Raw genomic sequence first — 22,543 nt, forward strand, 5'->3', positions numbered from 1 at the left:
AATCGGGTCTTAGTTCTGTTCCCTGTGGTAGCCAACCCCCTCCAGGATTCCACGGTCCGTACAAGGTAATTAACCCTTTGAATTATGTTATCGAAACGCCAGACAGGCGTAAACCCACACAGTTGGTACACATTAACATGTTAAAAGCCTACCACGATCAGAAAGAAAATCTGGTTGGTGTTATCACGAAAATTAATGAGACTGGGGTGACGAATGATATGGGGAAAACCCATCTTGAAAAGATGAATATGGTGCCGACCCGATTGGAGAACTCTATTGTTCTGGCTAATTTTGCTGATAAGGTCTCTCACCTAACCCCCGAACAAAGGGGGCCATTGATAAAGCTAATTAACCGGCACGTAGATTTATGTCCCGATGTCCCAAGGCAATGCAAAGAGACGGTGCATGATGTTGTGGTCATCTCAGACCAGCCTATTAAACAACACCCCTATAGGATGAACTTGGAGAAGGGCAAGCTAGTGGAGAAAGAGATTGAGCACATGCTAGCCACAGATATTATTAGGCCATCCAAGTCGGAATGGGCGTCCCCGTGTGGTTGTCCCGAAAGCCGACGGGAGCATCCGATTCTGTACAGATTACAGAAAGGTGAACGCCATCACAAAAACTGATGCTTACCCCATCCCAAGGGTAGACGATTGCATCGATAAAGTGGGGAGAGCTAAGTACCTCACAAAGATCGATTTGCTGAAAGGGTACTGGTGTGTTCCTTTAACCGACCGGGCTAGAGAAATCTCAGCATTTGTCACTCCCTCCGGTTTATACGAGTATAATGTTCTACCTTTTGGCATGAAAAATGCCCCAGGGACCTTCCAGAGGATGATTAATTCAGTAATAAAGGGTTTAAGGAACACAGGAGCATATATTGATGATTTAGTGGTCTGGAGTGACACGTGGGAGGAGCACATTGTGGCAGTAGAGGAACTGTTTAAACGGCTGTCCAAAGCCAACCTGACAGTGAACCTCGCAAAAAGTGAGTTCGGCTACACAAAGGTCACTTATCTGGGATTTGTGGTAGGACAGGGGCAGCTGGCTCCGATGCAGGCTAAGGTGCGGGCTATCTCAGAAGTCCCCACCCCGACAGACAAGAGAGCCCTGAGAAGGTTCTTGGGGATGGTGGGGTACTATAGGAAGTTTTGCAAAAACTTTGCGGATATTACCCTCCCTCTCACTGAGCTTTTGCCAAAGAATGCGACGTTTGTGTGGAATGACCTTTGTCAACAAGCCTTCGAGAGTCTGAAGGCGATTCTGTGTCACCATCCTGTGCTAAATGCGCCTGATTTTTCAAAACCCTTCTCCCTAGCAACAGATGCTAGCGACGAAGCTGCCGGGGCGGTGCTGTTGCAGACCGACAAAGAAGGGGTTGAGCACCCAGTCGCTTACTTTTCTAAGAAATTTAATATCCATCAGAGAAATTATTCCACTGTGGAGAAAGAGTTACTGGCCATCATACTAGCATTACAACATTTTGAGGTTTATATTTGCCCGGCACGGAAACCACTGGTAATTTACACCGACCATAACCCATTAGTGTTTCTGGCCACTATGAAAGATAAAAACAAAAGATTGCTAAGTTGGAGTCTGGTGCTACAGGAATTTGATATAAAAATTACACATATAAAAGGAACGGAAAATGTGATTGCTGACTGTCTGTCCAGGTGTTGACAACTTAAAATTCTCCGTATTAGCCAAATAGCTGATGAACATGTATACTTGTGCGTATCTAAGAATGTATTCCTGCCTATTATTTCTACCCCGGTAAAAATCCTTTGAAGGGTAGGGATGTGACAAAAGAACCAGTTATCAGAAGATTGATGCCGATAAGAGGACAATGGGGGAACATGCAAGATGCTAATAAGAGAGCGACGAGAGAGATTAACGAAAAGGAGACACGACACCACTAGGTAACGAGACCCTGGAAGCGGTGTGCTCCCACAAGTTGGTGGGAGGTTTGGAGGTCTGATCGCGGGACCAGCCATAGCCGCACAGGGTGGAAAGATACGGTTGGGCAGGAACCCGGTGTGTGTGTCCACCCTTGGCTGGGTGCCGGGTTCACCGCAGAAGAACGATCGTATCTGGAACGGAGGGGTCACATTCGGTGACCTCAGAAGACATTACAAAGGGCTCGCCCGAAAGCTAACTGCGAGGAATATCGAAGGTCTGTGTGGAATCCGTTTTGAATATTCATTCGCTTTCGCTCTCTCTCTTCTCCCCGCCCCAACGGCACAACAGCGATTATTGTGAACTGAACTTTGCATCACTTGAAACTGATCATTTACCCCTAGACTGCGATAGAGCTTGATTGATCCTATTATCCTAGTTCTGTGTACATGTGTGTTTTATCATTGCTAAACTGTTGCATTTACATCCTTTTGATTAGAGTACTGTGTTGCTTATTTCTTTAATAAAACTTTCTTAGTTCCAGTAATCCAGACTCCAACTAAGTGATCCATTTCTGCTGGTTTGGCAACTCAGTTACGGGGTACGTAACATTCCTCAAAATATTCATGGTATTTCTGTGTCTGACCAGCATGTTATTGCATTTGTTACATTGATAGCTAGGAGGGCCATTTTGCTGAAGTGGAAGGATACATCAGCTCCCACTTTGTCACAATGGTTCTCTCAATTGATGTTATATCTTGGTTTGGAGAAAATTAGAAGTTGAACCTTGCAAACTTTATTTGATTTTGAGAAAAGATGGGGTTCATTTGCTCATTATTATCATTTGGGTTAATTGATATATTTTTTCCACAATCTAATTGTAAATTTTTTTAGTATATTTTCTTTTCTTGCTGGCGGTTTGATGTTTATTTTTAGAAGCTTTTTCTATGACGCATGGCTCTGGAGTTGTGCACCTAATGGGTTCTCTTTTCTTTTTCTCACTTTTCTGCTCAATAGTTTTTTTTGTTATCACAAAATTTTGTTTTCAATCTTTAAGATAATGTTTTTTTTTGAGGCATTGTAAGTGTTGTTACTTCGATGTACTCATGTTATTTTTCCTATATATACAATAAAAAGATTTGAAAAGTAAAAAAAAGAAAGAAATCATTGTTAGAGGCTACAGACCTGTATGTACATAATCTGCCAACTTTAAAAGCAAGAACTTCTGCAACAAATACGAGTCATAGAGCAATTAAATTGATCTAAAAGAGGCCAAAATGAAAAAGAAGTAAATAAAACATAACAAAACTGTGTTAAATTAAAAATGTATAGAGTTACTTAAAATAATAGGACAGACAAGACTCAAGATCTTTAATTCCTGAGGTTGAGGAGAAGAGGGGAATAAAATAATTAAACCTTGACTGGAGTAAAGACATCAAATGGAGGACTCAGAGAAACCATCTCAAACACAGTACAGATCTGGCCAGGTGGATCTGGAACCAACATTCTCAAGACAATTAAAGCATAGTGATGAGAGCTTGGTTAGAGCATTAGGAAATGGAATAAAAGGAAACCCCTGGGATTGTCAGATAGTGCCACAACAGAGGTAGATCTTAAAGAATGAGTAAATGTACTGAAAAAGGATTCATTGGGTGGGGTAGGATGAGGTCAGGGTAGAATTCTGAGGCAGTCTGAAGGGATTTTGGATTGCAAGAACTCAAATAGAGGCAATGTGACATATGAGGTTGGTGAAGTTGAGGCACCAGCTGCTATTTGATTCGGTACTGTGAACAATAACAAAGGTCGAGCTTAACACTACAATAGGAAGGTAGATGGTGATGATAAATTTGAGGAACAAGTTCAACAGCTTTGTTCTTTAGAAGTAAACAATAATGAAACTATAAATATTATACTGTAGAACTGTTGCAATGAGAGGCATCTTAGACTATTAATCCCAGAAATCCAGGGAGTTTTCCAATTCTTTTCATAGATCTAAAATGATCCCTCTCTCAGTTTACATCTGAAATGTTCAATCAAACACTTTTCCACTGTTCTTTGAGCACAGAATTCCAGCTCAGGAATTGTCACTGCCTGAAAGCAATTTTCCTTACAGGAGGGACTTAAATTTGTGTTTCCAACTCATTCTGTCAAAGAGACAATATTTATTTATTCATCTTAGTCTTCATGCTTGAGGATTTTGAAGATTTCTATCAAATCATCTCTCCCCTTTCCTGCTCCATGGAGAGCAATTCCAGCTTCTTCAGTCTTTCCTGTTCTTTCATATTTTTCACTCTTCAGTAGCAAACACAGTGCTTCAGATACAGCTGAAACTGTCTATTTATTATATAAAAAGAAATATAACATAAGCCCATTGCTTAAGTAAAGGTAGGCCTCAGACAAAAACTTCCATGCAATTAATATCGGAAAACTTCAACTGACAAAAATAATGCTAATATGGAGATCCCACAGACAATTAGAGAGCAAATATCACCCTGGTATTTAATGCATGAGGATTTGAGTACAATCTTTTCTTACAATTATATCAGGACCTTAGCAAGGTCACACATGGGGATATTGAGTACAATGTTAGTTCCTTTATCTAAAAAAAAGGGCTATTCTTGCTATTAAGAGAGCATAGCAGATACACCATTCTAGTTCCTGGAATGATAGGTCTGAGGTCCGAATGAGCAGACCTGTATTCTCTGCATTTTAGATGAGAGTTTACCTCATTAAAATGTGCAAAAGTATGAGAAACCTCAAGATGCAAACAAGACATTTCCTCTGGTTAAGTTCTCTGGAACTGGTGGTCAGAAGTTTTTCTGAAACAATAACAACTTTCTTTAAACAAGGGGGAGTGAAACTTTGCAATACTGCATTCTATGGAGGTGTAGTTCTCCACTAACTTCCTGCAAAATGGAAATTGAGAGATCCCTGGATTATAAAGTAGAGTCTAGGAATAAGAGGATATGGCCTGCATTTGATGTTTGAGGTAGAAGATCAACCATGTTCTTGATAAATAACTACATGAGCTGAATAGCCTACTCCATTATTTGTTGACGTTAAGAGAAAAATCGGAAGTGTTGTGGGCGGAGGCAAGTAGGCAAAGTAAAGATTTTTGAAAAGATGTACGAAGAAACTTCATTAACAGGACCTCCCCAGCCCAGTGGGCAATGAGTTGGCTCAGTGGAAGAGCATAGTGGAGAAAAAGCATGAACTCCATCATCAGATTCAGAACAGCTAGCCAAAGACAACAAGGAACAAAATATTGCACCAAGAAATAACTTACAGATAGTTGCAATGAACCTGGCCCAACCAGGAGCATTGGAATTAATAGCTGGTAGGCAGAAGTGTAAAATGAACAATAGTGAATCTTCAGAAAAGGGTATGCTTCTTATGAAGAATATGCACATTCTCAAAAGTAGGAATCAGATGGCATTTCAAACAGTACAGAATAAATGAAAACTAGCACAGATTTGCTCACTTAACAATAAAAGTTTTTGTTAAATTAACAAAAACAATCATGGTTAATATGCATCTGGACTAATAGAGATATTTTAAAGGTATTTTGTAAATGACTTGTGCATAAAATTGAGGCCCAGGGACTAAAGAGACAATGAGAGTGTTGATATTACATTGGCTATGGTACACTGTAATTTTTCTCACTGAAGACAGTTCTCCAAGGGAATTCGATTTCAGATCTAATTATTTACTGTTATTTTCCAATTTTGTAGATATTAGGAAAAGTAATTGAGGGCTATTTACTTTTCAGACATTCTGCAGAAACAGGAAGGTTGAGGGTTGGAGCCCTGGTGAAAAATGATAAACACTCTTCAGTAGTCTTTTAATGTTTGAAAGTCAGAATGGATCATTAAAAGTGTTTAAATAGTTATGCAAAAACAATTAAATATCGCTAAACTAACAAACAAGAACATCAGAATCAAGCTTTCAGCTTTGGATACTGTCATGTTTCCTGAAATACATGTTATAGAAACACTCAGCAGAGTGCATAGAAGTGGAAATTATGACGAAGTGGAAAATGATATATCTCCTCTGTCCTCCCCTGCCAAATCTATACCAATCCAGTCTTTGAAACCTAGTATTGTCCTGCTATTTAAATCATACACTTTTTGACTTATATTGACACTCTTCTTGATGGTCTTGAACTTTTGGATGGAAGTTTCAACCTTAAATCTTAAAATGACAAGAGATGCTTCAATAAAAATCTGCCTGCTCCACAGTGTGTGCTGTTTAAAAGAGTCTATCATCATCGGCCCTGATCAGACACAAAATAAAAAAAAACATCATCATGAAAGAGAAACTTTCTAATTGCAACTTCAAAAGGGAACCATCCAATTTGATTCTGGAGACTGAAACAAGATGGATCACTAGGTTTGTAAGGATGTCAAATTGTTGAAATATGGGATTTAAATTTTAAAAAGCCAGATATTGTTGAATAATTATGATGAATTGACATGAGGAATTGAAATAATTATAAAACAATTATTGTTTTGAAATTATTTCAGACGCTCTCTAATGAACTGTTTTGCAACTTGCTCTGGTTTAGCTTTGACAACAACAGAAAGAAAAAAAAATGGACAGAAATCAAACATGAAGGGAAGCAACTGGGGAGTCGGTTCTGCATCAACCTGCAGAGCACATGAGAGAATGTCAAATCAATCTGGATTCCAAGTTTAAGTAACCAACTGTATAGGTGATTTACAACATTTGAAAAGCAGAACTATGTATGAGAAGTGATGAAGAACCTTACTTCTCAGCACACTTGGCTGACTGAAGCAAGTGGAGTATAAAAATTTGAAGTCAGTCCTCAGGCTGCATTAACCAATCATTCATCACAAATCCTGTGGGCAGTGTTTGATGCCAAATAACTGTGCTGCAATAAGCTCAAAATTGACTAAAATTGAGAATGTAGAGATGTAGAAAAGTTTACTTGAATAGGTTGGCAGATTCCAGGAAGCACCAATTAAACAAGTCAGAAAATATTCACATTCAAGTACAGTTCTTCCCAAATCTCTGAACATCGCTAAAGGTTGAGATCTTCAGCTTTAGATTTTTAGTAAAAAAAAACTTCAATGCAAAGCAAGATGCAATAGAAACTAGAGTGTGTCGCTATTTCTAAGCTAGACTTATTGTTTAAAGAATCAAGGCCTCAGATGTACAAAATAATGCAGCTGTGGGTAGGACATAGAATGGTCCAGGCATTAAGAGGAAAAATGCCAGCTGATGTTTACAGATTACAAATGACATCAGATTGATTAAAGAAAATAACTGCCCATTCTCTATGGAAAAAGTGAACTTAAGGAGACACTTTATAATTTTTGGAAACATTTTCCAGTTCTAATGCAGGTTCTCTATTCAAAATATTAACAATTCATTATCACTGCAACCTTCCCAAACAATGCTACTCTATCTGCCAGTTTCCTCTACTAGTTCATTCTTTTGCTTCAAAATTTTTGACTTGAGCATTAAAATTGCACTAATAAGTTCAATTCAATTTTAAAAAGATATATATCAATGACATTAGAGGAATGTAGATTATAATTTAGACTAATAGTAATAACAATGAAGAACATTGCTAGTCTAAAACCTCAATCATTGAAGATGAGACATACTCACTACAGTCCAATATAGAATATTGGGATCAGCAGAAATCAATCTGGGATATCTCACTGCCATCGAAACAATGCAGGGGACGATTCCAGCCCCAAGTAATATTCCAACCACCTCAAGTCGTCACTTTTTATTGTCATTTCAACCATAACTGCTGATACAGAACATAGTAAAAATGAGACAACGTTTTCCAGGACCATGGTGCTACATGAAACAATACTAAAACTACACAGAACTAAGTAAGAAAAAAAAACACAAAAACTACACTAGTCTACAGACCTATCCAGGACTGCATAAAGTGCACAAAACAGTGCAGGCACTATAATAAATAATAAACAAGACATCTATCTTTTATCTTATTAAAACTGGAAATAGTCCAAATTCCTTTTCACAAGAATGCAGCAAGAACATTTCTGAGAAGCCTTATTGGTTTCAACTTTGTAGCCAGTCTCCAATTTCCCTGCTTACTTCCATGGGGTAGAAATGCTGGACTCCATTTGTTCACCAGGAGTGAATGGTCATTCATCTGGTTTGCTTCCACAGCTTTTTCTACAAAGGATAAAAAAAGGAAGTTAGTCTACAGAGGGGATAGTTGACATCTAAATTCTGTACTCAGTGCTAAACTGCTGATATATTAATCTGGGAATATACAGAAAATACCATATTATTTTGTATTAGGGACATTAAATATGAGACAAAATAATTATTTTGTGTTTTGTTCTTTCTCATAATTAAAGGAAATTCAAAAAATATTGCCACGATAGCAGTATTGGATACTCACATTAAAAGTACCTATAATTCTGTATTAGAAGTACCTTGACTATTATCAGAGTGCTATCATTGGGTATTCCTGTTTTCAGTTTCATACTATTAGAGTGCTTTGTAAAGCAAATTTGGTCAGATGACAGAATATCTGAATAGTAGTTACCTTAATAACTGCCTATACATTAACAATTATTTTGTTCCACTGCACTTATCTTCAATATAATTGAGGTACCATTGATTTCTATCCGCACACTGACTTTTAACTGCACCAAGAACTAATTTCTTTCCATCCAGCAAGATCTCCACATCAGCTTATTGAAAGGAAAAATGACTTGTTCTTGCCACTTCTTCCTCTAGATAGCTTACTAAGCAAATGATAAGAGATCTTGCTGTTATATGCCAATCCTCTGATAACATTTACTTTGAATAGGTTGTGCACAGTACACTGGAAGGGTGGTGGCCGGCTGGTGGCGCAGTGACATCAGCACCGGACTTTGGAGCGAAGGCTCCGGAGTTCGAATCCAAATTGGGCCACCCCCCGAGCACGCTTTCCATCTGTGCCAGGTTGAGCATTGAGCTAGCCACTTGGCCTCGTAAAAAACAAGGGTCGAGTCAGGAACGTTCATATCGTGACCCGGTTAATCTGAAAGGAGACCAATCCTGACACTATGCGCCAGACAAGAATGCCTGACTGTCTGGTGCGACACGCTAGGAAGGAGACTGGAGAGGTATTAATAAAATCATAACTACATATTATGCCACGTTCAGCTCTATTCATGATAGCTAAGCACAGCAGTCTCAATATTACCTATTTTAGTAGAGCTATGCAAAGAAAAATCATAAAGGAAATTGATAATTGAACCCTATAGCACTGAAGTATTATGCTTAGGATCAACATTATCCTTTTACTCAGATTCAGGGTAGAAATCAAAATACAGAGTGGACTCATCTTCAGAATAATGTGAGTAGTGCAGTACAAAACAAGCTAATTTATAAAAACATACAAAATTCCAGGCATGTAATTCTACACATGTGGCAAGAGTTCAGGTATAGAGAAGATCTAATTTTGTACAAGCATAAATTAGCAATGACAGACATCTCACCAAGGAGACTTTTGGCCAGTGACTTACAGATCTGAAATTTAAACAGGCTTTCTGCACATTTACTTGACAATTAAAGTGATTAGAAAATCAAATACCACTGCATCTAAAACTTCTAAAATGTACTTCGTTTATCCCTGAAGCATTGAAACCAATCTTTCTTTCGACTCCAGTGCTTCTTTCAGTAAGCAGTAGGATTGATATATACTGTCTAAAATAATGGAACGCATAATTTTTGTATTTCTATGAACACTGCTTCCTACGTACACCAGATTTTGATCTTTATTCATCTCACAGTTTTGTTATTATGTTGCAAAACTAAACTAGGGCTGCAATATTAATGAGGGGTTACTTTAGATCAAGCTATCACAAAGTCCACAGAATTCGAGTGGATATTCAGAGCTATTTACCCTGCTTATCAGCTACTCTGTACTTCCAAAAATCTGCCTGAAATAATGGCAGACGATGAAAAACAGAAACTTCGCAGATTAAAATGGCACAATTTTCAACAGTTTCTCCTGTCATGCAGGGGAATTAGTGATGGGTAATTTATGTTAGTCTGACCATTGCTGTTACAAAGTTACAGATTTTTCTAATATCTTGAGGAACTGAGTTGAATTTTATCATAGTATTTAACATAGACTTACTGGCCCTGAAAAGAATTTGCATCTTCAGCTTAGGTCTTATATTAATGAGCAAGCACCAATCAATAACACTGTCAGGGAGAGCTTCCATTATTTTGCTGATCACAATATCAACTGTTTGGGCAGCACTGAGACATTCCATGTGAAAGGAATAAAGTTATTGCAAGACTTCAGTCTATAATCATGGTAATCCCAGGTGGAAACTGAAATGGGTCATATACTTGCTGTTTCTGGTAGAATAGCACTCTGAATGATTCAGCTATATCCCTTGACTTTGTCTTTAGATCTCATGTGCTAGACTTTACCACCATAAAAGATTGAAGTTTTCTCAGTGTCCCCTTCTCCTCTTCCTCGAGTTGTATAATTTTCCCCTACTACTTGGGAAATGGTGTGGCATGATGACAAAGCTGTGAGGTTTGTTAACGCAAACACGAGGAAATCTGCAGATGCTGGAATTTCATGCAACATACATAAAAGTTGCTGGTGAACACAGCAGACCAGGCAGCATCTCTAGGAAGAGGCACAGTCGACGTTTCGGGCTGAGACCCTTTGTCAGGACTAACTGAAAGAAGAGCTGGTAAGAGATTTGAAAGTGGGAGGGGGAGGGGAGATCCGAAATGATAGGAGAAGACAGGAGGGGGAGGGATGGAGCCAAGAGCTGGACAGGTGATTGGCAAAAGGGATATGAGAGGATCATGGGACAGGAGGCCCAGGGAGAAAGAAAAGGGGGAGAGGGGGAAAAACCCAGAGGATGGGCAAGGGGTATAGTCAGAGGGAGAAAAAGAAGAGACAGAAAAAGAATGTGTGTATATAAATAACTAACAGATGGGGTACGGGGGAGAAGTGGGGCTTTAGCGGAAGTATGAGGTCAATGTTCATGCCATCTAGTTTGTTGATGGATTGCTGAGATGTGTTTCTTGCCTACTTTAATATCTTGTAGGTTTTCCAGGCTGGAGTTTTTTTAAATAAGTATGCCTGAGGCACTTGCTAATGTGTTACGACTGATTCCTTGGCTTTGTTCAAATGGTCAAGGAAACATTTCTGTTGGAATACATTTCTGTCACTGCTAACGATCCACAGCACCTCCCCAGTGCAGGCCACCAGACTTATTGAGTACTGGGAATTGTTATTATGCCATAGAACAAGCAGTGCATAGTCAACGTAAGTAAGTCTTATTTTTGTCTCCACAAGGACAGCATAGCGATCACTCCAAACAATGGACAGATGTATCTGCAACAACCAGATAGGTTAGTGAGGGTGACATCAAGTAAGCTTAAACTTCATATAGTTAAGTTCACTGCCTGCTGAAGACCTAATGTAGCAGTCACACTAATTTGTTAGCTCACAATTCATCAGGAAAAAAGCTTCCTTGCCCTCTGGTTCATTGCCATGAGATCTCAAGATATCTGGAGTCACTGCCTGCACTCCCACAGTGACTCCTTCCACAGTGGTGGGACCGTCCTGGCAGCATGATGTGAGTCACTCAGAGATTAGGAAGCAAGGTTCTGGGACATTTTTTGTAAGGTAATGGGCTATGAATTTGAATAGATCAAAACTTTTGCTTATATGTGGTAGGGACTTTGCAAGGTTAGTAGAGTTAGGAATGATTGTGCTATATCCAAATTCATTGCTTTATTCACTCCTTGATGCACCTTTTGTATTTCTTTTCATTTTCCTGTTGAACATGGCTAATATGAGGGGACATCACTTCAGGTGCCTAAAGACGAAACAATGATTTCAAATGTAAGAGATTCCGCAGTGGCTGGAAATCTCTAGCAACATAGTGAAGGGTCCCGGTCGGAAACGTCAATTGTTTACTCATCTTTATAGATTTCAAATGCTCATTTTCTTTTGGTTCCTATTTCACAGATTCAGATCCATAGAAGGTATTTATACTTTATTGTCACCAAACAATTGATACTAGAATGTACAATCATCACAGCGATATTTGATTCTGCGCTTCCCGCTCCCTGGATTACAAATCAATAGTAAATATTAAAAATTTAAATTATAAATCATAAATAGAACATAGAAAAATGGTAAGTAAGGTAGTGCAAAAAAAACCAGAGGCAGGTCTGGATATTTGGAGGGTATGGCCCAGATCCAGGTCAGGATCCATTCAGCAGTCTTATCACAGTTGGAAAGAAGCTGTTCTCAAATACCAAATACAAAAAGTATTTCAAGTACTTTTAAGTATTATATATTCCAGAATGCTTATTTTTAATTTCTGCTATTTGTTTGGAAATTGCATCATAACCTACCTTATATAGAGCAAAGAATATAATGCCTTCAATCTCAGGAAAAACTTCACAATCATCACTTGAACAGGAATCACTGGAAAAGTGCCAAACACTCCAGTTAAACAAGCTGGTTTATCTATGATGCTGCTCTAAATACATGCTCTATGGTACCGTCAGTGGAGTACAATAGCATACAGCTGGAGGTGGTATTGCCTTGCACAATGTGCCTTGTTGAAACATTGAAGTGATGATTTTAACCTTTTAAAACAGGTGTTAATGGTACTGTGTAGGTCTATTGTCTTTATCAAAGTTTCTCCAGGAAACAAATGAACAGTTTTGGTACCCACGCAAACTTAGATGTGATTCAATTAAAACTCCAATTAAAACCTATAATAGAAAATAGAAACTGCAAAGATATCAGTACCTCCAGTTGAACTCGGTCTCTTTTTTGTGTTTCCACCTAGCTGTCAGCCTGTGGTTTTGTATTGCCATGTACTCCAGCCCCTGTATTACAGAGTACTCTGTCTCTCATCTGCTTCTCATTATTACCTGTATTTCTGCCACCTGTGTCTTATTGTGCTCCACCTATCATCTGCCTCTCTGTTTATTGCTCCGTGTATTTCAGTCCTGTGTTTTCACCTGTTTGTTGCCAGATTGTGCTAGTGAGTTTTCCTGAGCCTTTCCAGCATTCGTATCTGTACTCTGTCTGTCTGAATATCGACTCTACCTGTTCACTCCCTGATTCAGCACCCGGACAAAAGAATAAATTTAAGAAAGGAACATATTGTTCCACCTAAAATTTAATTTAGGACAGTGAAAATTGAAACTAAAAAGTGAAAGTCTACTTTTTGTTGCTAATGATTATTTGAATTAAACCGGTTCAAAGGGAGATAAAGACCAGGCCAGAAGGAGCACCCGTTGAAAACACGGAATGGAACATCTTCAGGAAGGCAGCTACTTGCAGCCATCACCTACAGAGAGAAGTGAATTGAGGATGTCACTATTACTAAACACATCTACAGCATGTGAGGGCAAACCAGAAGCTGAGGTGCGACACCAGAACATGAGGCGCATGTGGCAGGACATTTAGTATAGAACAAGTCCATCTTGGGTGTCAATGGCAGTGACGTTTCTCTTTCTGATGGGCTGAATGTCTTTTATGTTCAGTTTGATGTACAGAATGATGTACTGGCGAGGAAGGCATTCCTTCACCCCCCCCCCCCATCCCCTACCCCATTGAGGAGCAAATGCTCTGTCTCGCTGCATGTGAAGGAAAGCTGTGGGGCCTGATAACATACCTGGTCAGGTGCTGAAGCAACTGTGCAGCTGAGTTAATCAAGGTTCTAACAGACATTTTCAGCATCTCTGCGGAACAGTCCTCTGTTCCCTCAGGCTTCTAGGTGGCTACCATCATCCCGGTGCCCACGAGGGTGACAGTAACCTGCCTCAACAACTACCATCCAGTGACACTGAACTCAACAACAATGAAGTGCTGAGTGGCTGGTTATGGATCATATTAAATCCCATCTTCCTACTACATTGGACCCTTTCCAGTACGCTTATCGCTCAAGCCGGTCCACCAATGATACCATGGTCTCTGCACTCCACTCCGTCCTGTCCCACCTGGAAAAATGGTGCCTCGTATGCCAGGATGCTGGTTATTGACTTCAGCTTTTTATAATCATCCCTTAGAATCTGATGGTTAAACTGTCCTCACTGGGGCACAACATCTCTTTCTGTAACTCGATGCCGTCTTCTTGACAGAAAGGCCACGGTGAGTCTGTGTTGGCAGAAGCAGCTCTAGCTCCATCACTGTGAGCACAGGTGCTTCCTAGGGATGCATGCTCAGCCTGCTGCTGTTCACGATGCTGACACATAACTACATTGCTAGGCCTAGTTCAAGCCGAATCATCAAGTTCGATGATGATACAACAGTGCTTGGCCTCATCGACGATGACAAAGCAGCTTACAGAAGGGAGGTACAGCAGCTAGTAGAATGGTTCAAGCACAGCAGCTTGAATCTCAGTGTGAAAAAGAACAAAGAGATGATAGTGTACTTTCAGAAGGTGCAGGCTGACCACTCCTTACTGCACATATATGGCTCTTCCATGGAAAGAGTTAGGAGCACATAGGTTCTTGGAGTACACACAATGGATAATCTGGTCCCTCAACACCAGCTCTTTGGTCAAGAAAGCACAGCAGCATCTCTACTTCCTGAGGAAATTGAAGTGAGTGAGGCTCCCTCCCATCTCTCATTTTAACCAATGTTTCCAGAAGCACCATTAAGAGTGCCCTAACCAGCTGCATAACTGTCTGGTCTGAGAATTGCAAGGAATCTGACCGCAAGCTCTACAGAGAATTGTGAGGAAAGCTGAAAGGATCTTTAGGATCTCCCTTCCACCCATTAGAGATATTTATCTAGAACGCTGGGGGTGTGGGGCACTTAGCATTGTCAATGATCCCTCCCTCCCATCCACCCATCATTTAGACCCTTACCAGCAGGCAGGATGTACAAGAACTGTAGGATGAGAAACAGCTTCTTCTCCCAGGCTGTAAAGCTTACTGAAATCCCTACCACCACCCAAGTCTCATCACTTATGAAGTGCCAGTAGGATTATACTGTTTACTTTTTAAATTTGTAACAGATACACACCTTATTATTTGTTAATTTATTTGTGGTAATATTACTTTATATGTTATGTGTGTGAGTTATACATACTGTGCTGTATGCCTTGCTCTGGAAGAATTTTGTTTCATTTAGGTATACATATGTACAATTGAATGACAATAAACTGAACTTGACTTGAGATGTTAATTTACTCATTCCTTTTCAATTTAAAGATCAAATCTGAAGATAGAAAAATCTTAAGATTTTGATCTGATTTTCTATCAGATTTTCTTCAGATAGAAAAATAAAATTGACAGAAGTACATTTACTGAACAATGAACATCAACTTGGGTGCATTCTTCCCAAAAGCAGGGACAGTAAATGATGTTTAAAATTCCTCATTTACTTTAAAACCTATACCTGTCCTAAACAGATTGAAACAATTTGCATGCATACGTTCAGGATTGTATAGTATATCTTTTGAAACCACCATCAGGGTCAAAAATGTTACAGATGGAGGATACCCTAACATCAATTATTTAATCTGATTATGATTTGTGAACAGGAGGTTACAGGTTCACTATTCCAATAATGTCATTCGAAGTTCCATATATGTCAAACAAGCATAAAGCAGTGATGTAGACATGAAACTGGTGTGAACATCTAATCAAACTGTGAAAACTGAAGTTTAGTAATATTGGGTGTTATATTCAATTCACTGAAATCTTATACTTCAAAAAAAAACCTCTTTCTTTTCAAACACATCCAGCTAAGGCTGGTGCTAACTGAGTAATGAAGAGTTTGTAAGTTAACCCACAGCAGATTAAGAACAATTTAACGTATTTGCACAATGTGATGGTGTTGTTAAGATGCTTGGGTACCACGGTAGTGTAACAGTAGCACAATTTTATCACAGCTCAGGACATGGGAGTTCAGTTCCTGAGCCATCGGTAAGGAGTTTCTACATCCTCCGTCTAAATGCATGGGTTTCCTCTGAGTTCTCTCGTTTCCTTCCACATTTCAAAGATATAATGATTGGTAGGTTAATTGGTCATCATAGATTGTCCCGCGATTAGGCTATGGTTAAATAGTGGGTTGCTGGTTGGTGCAGCTTGTTCAATGGTGTATCTCTAAATAAGCTGAAATGTTGCAGCTCTATAGACTACACTTGGAATATTGTGTTTAATTCTGGTCGCCTCATTATAGGAAGGACGTTTACGCTTTGGAGAGGGTGCAGAGGAGATTTTGCAGCATTCGAGAGCTTTTCTTCTGAGGATAGTTTGAGTGAACTGTGGCTTTTCTCTTTGGAGGGAAAGACATTGAGAGGCAGCTTAACAGAGTTACATAGGTTGATAAGAGGCATAGATCGAGTGGATAGCAAGACACTTTTTCCTAGGGCAGAAAAGGCTGATATGAGGAGCGTAATTTCAAAGGTTTCAAAGGTACATTTAACGTCAGAGAAATGTATACAATATACATCCTGAAATGTTTTTTCTTCACAATCATCCATGAAAACAGAGCAGTGCCCCAAAGAATGAATGACAGTTAAATGTTAGAACCCCATCATCCCCACCAGCTCCGCTCCCTCCCCCACAGCAAAAGAAACGCATCGGCACCTGCCACTGAGCACTCAAGTGTGCAGCAAAAGCAACACAAAGACACAGTCTTGCAGTACTCCAAAGACTACACATTCACCCAGTATTCGACACACCACAGGTTTTCTCTCTCTCCCTGAGGGAGAAAGAGATGTCTCCGTTTTCACAGCGAGCGGGAAGGTATAACAAACTTGCTGGTTTACAATGTTAAAAGTCCGTTGCATCGCTTTTTCCGAGCTCTGTGCCGAAAGATCTCAGGTCTCTGGGCACACAGCCAAAGATTTTCTGGCTCCCACGACACCGACCTTCGATCTGCCCATCTCGAGAGGGCCGAGATCCTAAGCCTCCAAAGGCCAGCCAAACTCTTAGACCGCACCCTAGGTGTAACTGCACCGGTCCAATGAAATAATGGCCATGTAACATACAGATGTCATTGAAGATTTATTTTTATTTCTCTCTCTCTTTCTTCAGTAGACACTGTGATAACTACAAGAAAATAAAGGACATAAAAAGTTTGAAAAATACATCTCTCAGTCTTCTAACATCTCTCAAGCTAGTGTCCACTGATAAACAGGCCTAACATGTCAGCACAACAGAAGTGTGCTGAAATCAAATAAATAACTAAAATGTATCACACTGTTCATATAAAGACACATCAACAACATTATATAAAACAAATTAAGAAAAACAATTACCTTGTGCGCCTCTTGGACCACATGCTGAATGAGGTTATTTTAGGGCCATGTGTCTTTCTCTGCTTCCATGTTGGTTCTAACCCATAATACCACAGTCATGCTTTTATTAAACTCTGGTCATGTGACCTGTTACACTCTACATTAAATAAAACCTTACATAAAATATTTTAAGGTGATAAAATAATCATGAATTTATGACAAAAACGTATAAAATAAACATCTCAATGAAACATGTCTCTGAGACAATTACACTCCCGCCAAATTACTATGATTTATGATAACCTTTATACAAATATTTGAATAAATCTAGTAACTTCCAGAACCAAATAATTGGTATTTGTAACAAACTCTAAGATCAAGACTGATACTTTAAACTCTCCATACAGGTAGGTGTTTAGAAATCAGTTCCATTGAAACACATTTTAGTTGTTTTCTTCCGGGATAACTAATTTATGAATAGGACATTCAAGAATGGATGGATTAATGAGTCGTTGACCCTCTTTTCCTAGCCTTTTATTTCCTAATTGTATTGTGGCTCTTCGCACCAGTCCAACTTCATCTTCATAAACATCAAGCACTCTTCCAAGTCTCCATTCACTACGAGCAATCCCTTCCTCTTTTACAATGACTATATCTCCAATCTTCACATTTCGTCTTGAAGAGTACCAGCGCTGTTTGAAGGTGCTTTTTGCTAGATATTCCTTCTTCTATCTACTCCAGAATTGCTCTGTCAGATATTGCACTCTGCGCCACCTCCTTTTCCTGGCATACAGATCTTCTGCCATAAATTTTCCTGGTGGAGGCAGAGGGACAGAGGATTTCATGGTAAGTAAATGGTTTGGGTTAAGTGGCTCTAGGCCTTTGGGATCATTTATACTGTTCTTCTGCAACTGAATTATTTCCTGTTGCTTCTCTTTTAACAATTCTTGCAATTCCTTAGTTTCACCCTTGGATGTGGTCTTACCCCTCTAAGCAGACTGGAGCCACTCCTCAAACTCTTTTACCAATTTTACTTCCTGGGCTTCTCTTTCTTTGATCAAATGACATTTCTCTTCTCTGAAGCCATCTAATTCATTGACAAGTGAATTATTCTGCATACAAAGTGTCTTTAGTGCTTCAGTTAATTGATCAATCTTTTCGATAATTTTTAGTAATTCTGCGTCCAGGTACTCTCTCTCATTTTTGACTTTGTCTGACATTTCCTGGACATCTTCAAGTGCTTCCTGGAGGAGCGATTTGTCATCCTCTAAAATTTTGCCTTTTTCATTCAAGTTTATGGTCTCTTGCTGGCAAGCTTTTGTTTCCTGCTCAAGCTGTGTAATTATTTCACTTTTTTCATGAGTCTCCACTCTGAGACAAAACTCTAACTGTTGAAGCTTCTCAGGCAGTAAGTGTCTTACTTGCCCCAGGTTGTAAACCTCTCCTTTCTCGACTGTAAGCGTGTTCTCCAGGGCTTGCAATTCCGAAGACTGTGGCTCATTGACCTGGGACTTGTGGTCAACTTGTGATATGCTCTATTCCCCAGGGTTTGTATCTCTGAAGGCTTATTCAAGGGCTCTAATGACAGTGGCTGGTGCCAATGGTGGAAACTCCTTGACAGATACACGACAGCACGGACCTGTCACTTCTGTTGACTTTGCGACCCGTGGTGAGCTGCCGACGATGCTCCAGCCCAGGTCAGTCCTGATGGCATACGGCTCATCGTCACCTCTTGTGATGACATGCCGTGGTGCCAACACTCTCGCGCAGTCGTAGGAGTCCAACCTCACAATCCATCAGCTCTGGTATTTCCTGTGCTATTCTATTCAGATGTTTCCACCTCTTGGCCGTTTCAGGGGTAGGAATGTGGGAATGTTCGAGTGGGATGAAATCTCTGGTATAGGCAGGTGGCAAGTTGATAAAACTTTGCATGGAAAACCCTCTAACTCTAAGCCCACTAACTGGAGAAACTTCTGAAATGCCCGCTTCGCTGCCGCTGCTACTGTGCGATCGAGAATCTCCTAAATCCTCGGCTTTGCCTATTGCCTGTTGCCGGGGCCAGGGTCGAAGCGCTCGGCAGAGATGGTGCTCAATGCTTGGTGTCGGAGAGCAGGTCAGAGGCTCGGAATTTTCGGACGGACTCGGAGTCGGACTGTGATCGGATGCTTCCAGGATGCTGCATCAGCAAGTTTGCGGCACTGGAGGTTCACCACCTGCGTGAGATGATGGGACTTTCGAGGGACTTTGAGACATTTTACCTTGCCCATGGTCTGTTCTTTATCAAATTACGGTGTTGCTTTGCACTGTTGTAACTATATGTTATAATTATGTGGTTTTTGTCAGTTTTTCAGTCGGTTTGTCATGTGTTTCTGTGATATCATTCTGGAGAAACATTGTATCATTTCTTAATGCATGCATTATTAAATGACAATAAAAGAGGACTGCGTGTCCTCATAATCTAATTTTCCACTCTGAACAATGGAATCTTTTCCCATCATAATGATAAGCTTTAACTTGACTGGCTCTAATCCTACCCTCATTTTCTCACATACCTCTTGGTCTACAAAAGTATTGCTGCTCTGTGTATCCAGTAGGGCATACACGAAGGTCTCTGTTTTAGGGGTGGTGATTGAAGAAATCCATACAGGCACTATCATGGATGTGTTCCCACCATCACCTCTCTCCACACAGCAAGAAAGGGAAGATGTGTTTTCTTCCTCTTGCATAACATGAGAAGATGTGTCTGCTGCAGCAGAAGGACAGTCTTCATGAAGTGGTGTTGGATGATGTTTCTTACATATGCCACAGTAGCTTTGCTCTTACAGTCCTTTGAATAGTGTCCTCTCCTAAGACAGCCAAAGCACAGGTTATTGTCCAATATGAACCTTCTCTTGTCCTCCATGGGCTTCTTGGCGAGCTCCTGGCATTTGTGGATGGAGTGGATTTCTCGACAGCACATGCACATGACCGAGTTTGAAGAGGAAAATGAAGTGTTTACCTTCTCTGATCTGTTTGAATCCTTTAAGCTGTTCTTCACGGTACTGTAAGTTTCCATCATTGTACTTGATTTATCCGACACTTTCACAATTGTGATGAACGCGTTAGCTTTTGTGTGCATCACGTCTCAGATGACTTTTCTTCAGTGGGCTTCAAGGCATGAAAAGATGTTATAGGATTGCATGTGATTTCTGCTTCTTGTGCTACAAAATCAGCAGACTCCTTGAAATCAGGGAATTCCTCCGTTTGTCTCAACTGCTTTGTGACATGACGATTCCAGCGAGAGGTCACTCAATCAGGGAGTTTTTGGAGTATCTTTTGATTCTCTTCGCAGTCATTTAACACCTGACGCCCTTTGATATATGGTATGGCATTGCGACAGGCTGTCAGAAAATCACTGAATTGTCTCAGTTTAACTGACTCCCTTGAGCCAATCTTTGGCCAGTTATTCAGTTTTTCTCTAAATGCGCACTGGATTACAAAGGGGTGGCCATTCAAAGCCTCCCATGCCTGGTCGTAGGCTTCATCATCCTTTCTGTAGAAGCTTCCTTCCAATACAGATCGTCCCTCACCACTGATGTATTTTTGTAGGTAGAACAACCTGTCAGCTGGATTTGTACATCGCCGTTCTATCAATGCCTTAAAACTTGTGCTCCACTCTAAGAACCTAAGTGGGTCCCCTGAGAAGACTGAGGGCTCAGGTGGAGGGAGTCTGGTGAGAACCATTGTGTAATGTAGGGCTTGTACTAACGATGCTTCATTGTTAGTACCGTTTGTTTGTTCATTGTTATAGTTCTTACATGTTTTCCCCCCTTTAATTTCTTTATAAGATATTGGAGAACAACTAGCTGACTCACTGCTTGCTGTTCTACTTTCCTCCAAGGCCTCACCTGAGTTAACTTCAGAGTAAGCCTTAAGCTTTGCAGCTATTACTTGAAGATCTCTCTGATTTTCCAGTCTTTTAAGTTCTTGCCTTTATACAGCGATAGCCTCCCCCATCTCCATTTTGGCCTGCTTTGCAGCAAACTGTACAGCACACTCTGCTCTTTTTACTGCAAAGCAGGCCAAAATGGAGACGGAGGAGGCTATCGCTGTACTTGCATTTTCACTGTAACTGCACCGGTCCAGTGAAATAATGGCCACGCAACATGCAGATGTCCTTGAAGATTTATTTTTATTTCTCTCTCTCTCTCTTTCTTCAGTAGACATGGTGAAAACTACCAGGAAATAAAGGACATAAAAAGTACATACATCTCTTAGTCTTTTAAAGTCTCTCTAGCTAGTGTCCAACAATAAACAGGCCCAACAACAGAAGTGTGCTGAAATCAAATAACCTCACTGAAAATGTATCACACTGTCCATGTAAAGGCACATCAACAACATTATATAAAACAAATTTTTTTAAAAATTACCATGTGCGCCTCTTGGACCACGTGCAGAATGAGGTTATTTTAGGGTCATATGTCTTTCTCTGCTTCCATGTTGGTTCTGACCCATAATACCACAGTCATGCTTTTATTAAATGCTGGTCATGTGACCCATTAAACTCTGGTCATGTGATCCATTAATCTCTGGTCATTTGACCTGTTACACTCTACATTAAATAAAACCTTACATAAAATATTTTAAGGTGATAAAATAATCATGAATTTATGACAAAACATATAAAATAAACATCTCAATGAAACGTATCTCTGAGACAGTACACTTGGCATGTCAGAAAAATGGCAGACGCCCCACCTCTCCCAGAAGTTCCAGGAGTCTCCTGCATATTGATAGCGGCTCCCTGACGCCCGCAAGTTATGTACAATATCCTGGAAATTGATTCTTTGAGAGTGAGCAAGTGAGAGGGAGATAGAGAGAGAGAGAGAGGCAGAGAGAGAGTGAGTGACAGACATAGCGAGAGAGTGAGAGAGAGAGCATCCTGATTGGTCTCTCTTTGTGCTAAGTAGTTTTCTCTGTGGGTGGGCTTCACAATCGACCTCTCTCTCTCTTTCATTGTCCATCAGTTCAGTTTAGTGTCCTGCAGCGCCATGGCAGAGTGTTCCAAAAAAAGAAAATACAAAATGTACTTCACCCCAGACCACACTAAAGTGTACCCCTGTCTGATAGGGGTCAAAAATAATGACAGTGTTGCTCACTGCACTGTTTGCCCATGGTGGGTTAAATGATTGTGAAAGACATGTTGAGCTGAGTTTAACAGGTGTCATTCGTTTATTAGCATAGCTAATGTTATTTAAACTAGCTGACTAGCTGCTAAGGAGCTACTCTATTGATGTCTTACGTGATGAGGCCAAACTCCCTATAGACTTGCTTAAAGTTGTAATAGAATAAAAAATGAGTCCATGATTATATAATAAATATAATATAATATAAGCACAGGACAGTTGAGA

The 22,543-nt window shown here is 40.0% G+C and overlaps 1 long non-coding RNA gene across 1 annotated transcript in view; it reads right to left on the minus strand.

Moving 5' to 3' along the window:
• LOC134345336 (uncharacterized) overlaps positions 1–21,623 on the minus strand; it is a 72,588-nt gene extending 50,965 nt beyond the window's left edge. The window contains exons 1-3 of the long non-coding RNA XR_010017659.1: positions 21,563–21,623; positions 7,996–8,076; positions 7,534–7,681 (exon numbers count right to left, since the gene is read on the minus strand). This is a non-coding gene — a long non-coding RNA (uncharacterized LOC134345336). The remainder of the gene's footprint in view (positions 1–7,533; positions 7,682–7,995; positions 8,077–21,562) is intronic.
• Between the last annotated feature and the right edge of the window lie 920 nt (positions 21,624–22,543).

Source organism: Mobula hypostoma, chromosome 4, assembly GCF_963921235.1.
Source record: "Mobula hypostoma chromosome 4, sMobHyp1.1, whole genome shotgun sequence".
NCBI lineage: Eukaryota > Metazoa > Chordata > Chondrichthyes > Myliobatiformes > Myliobatidae > Mobula > Mobula hypostoma.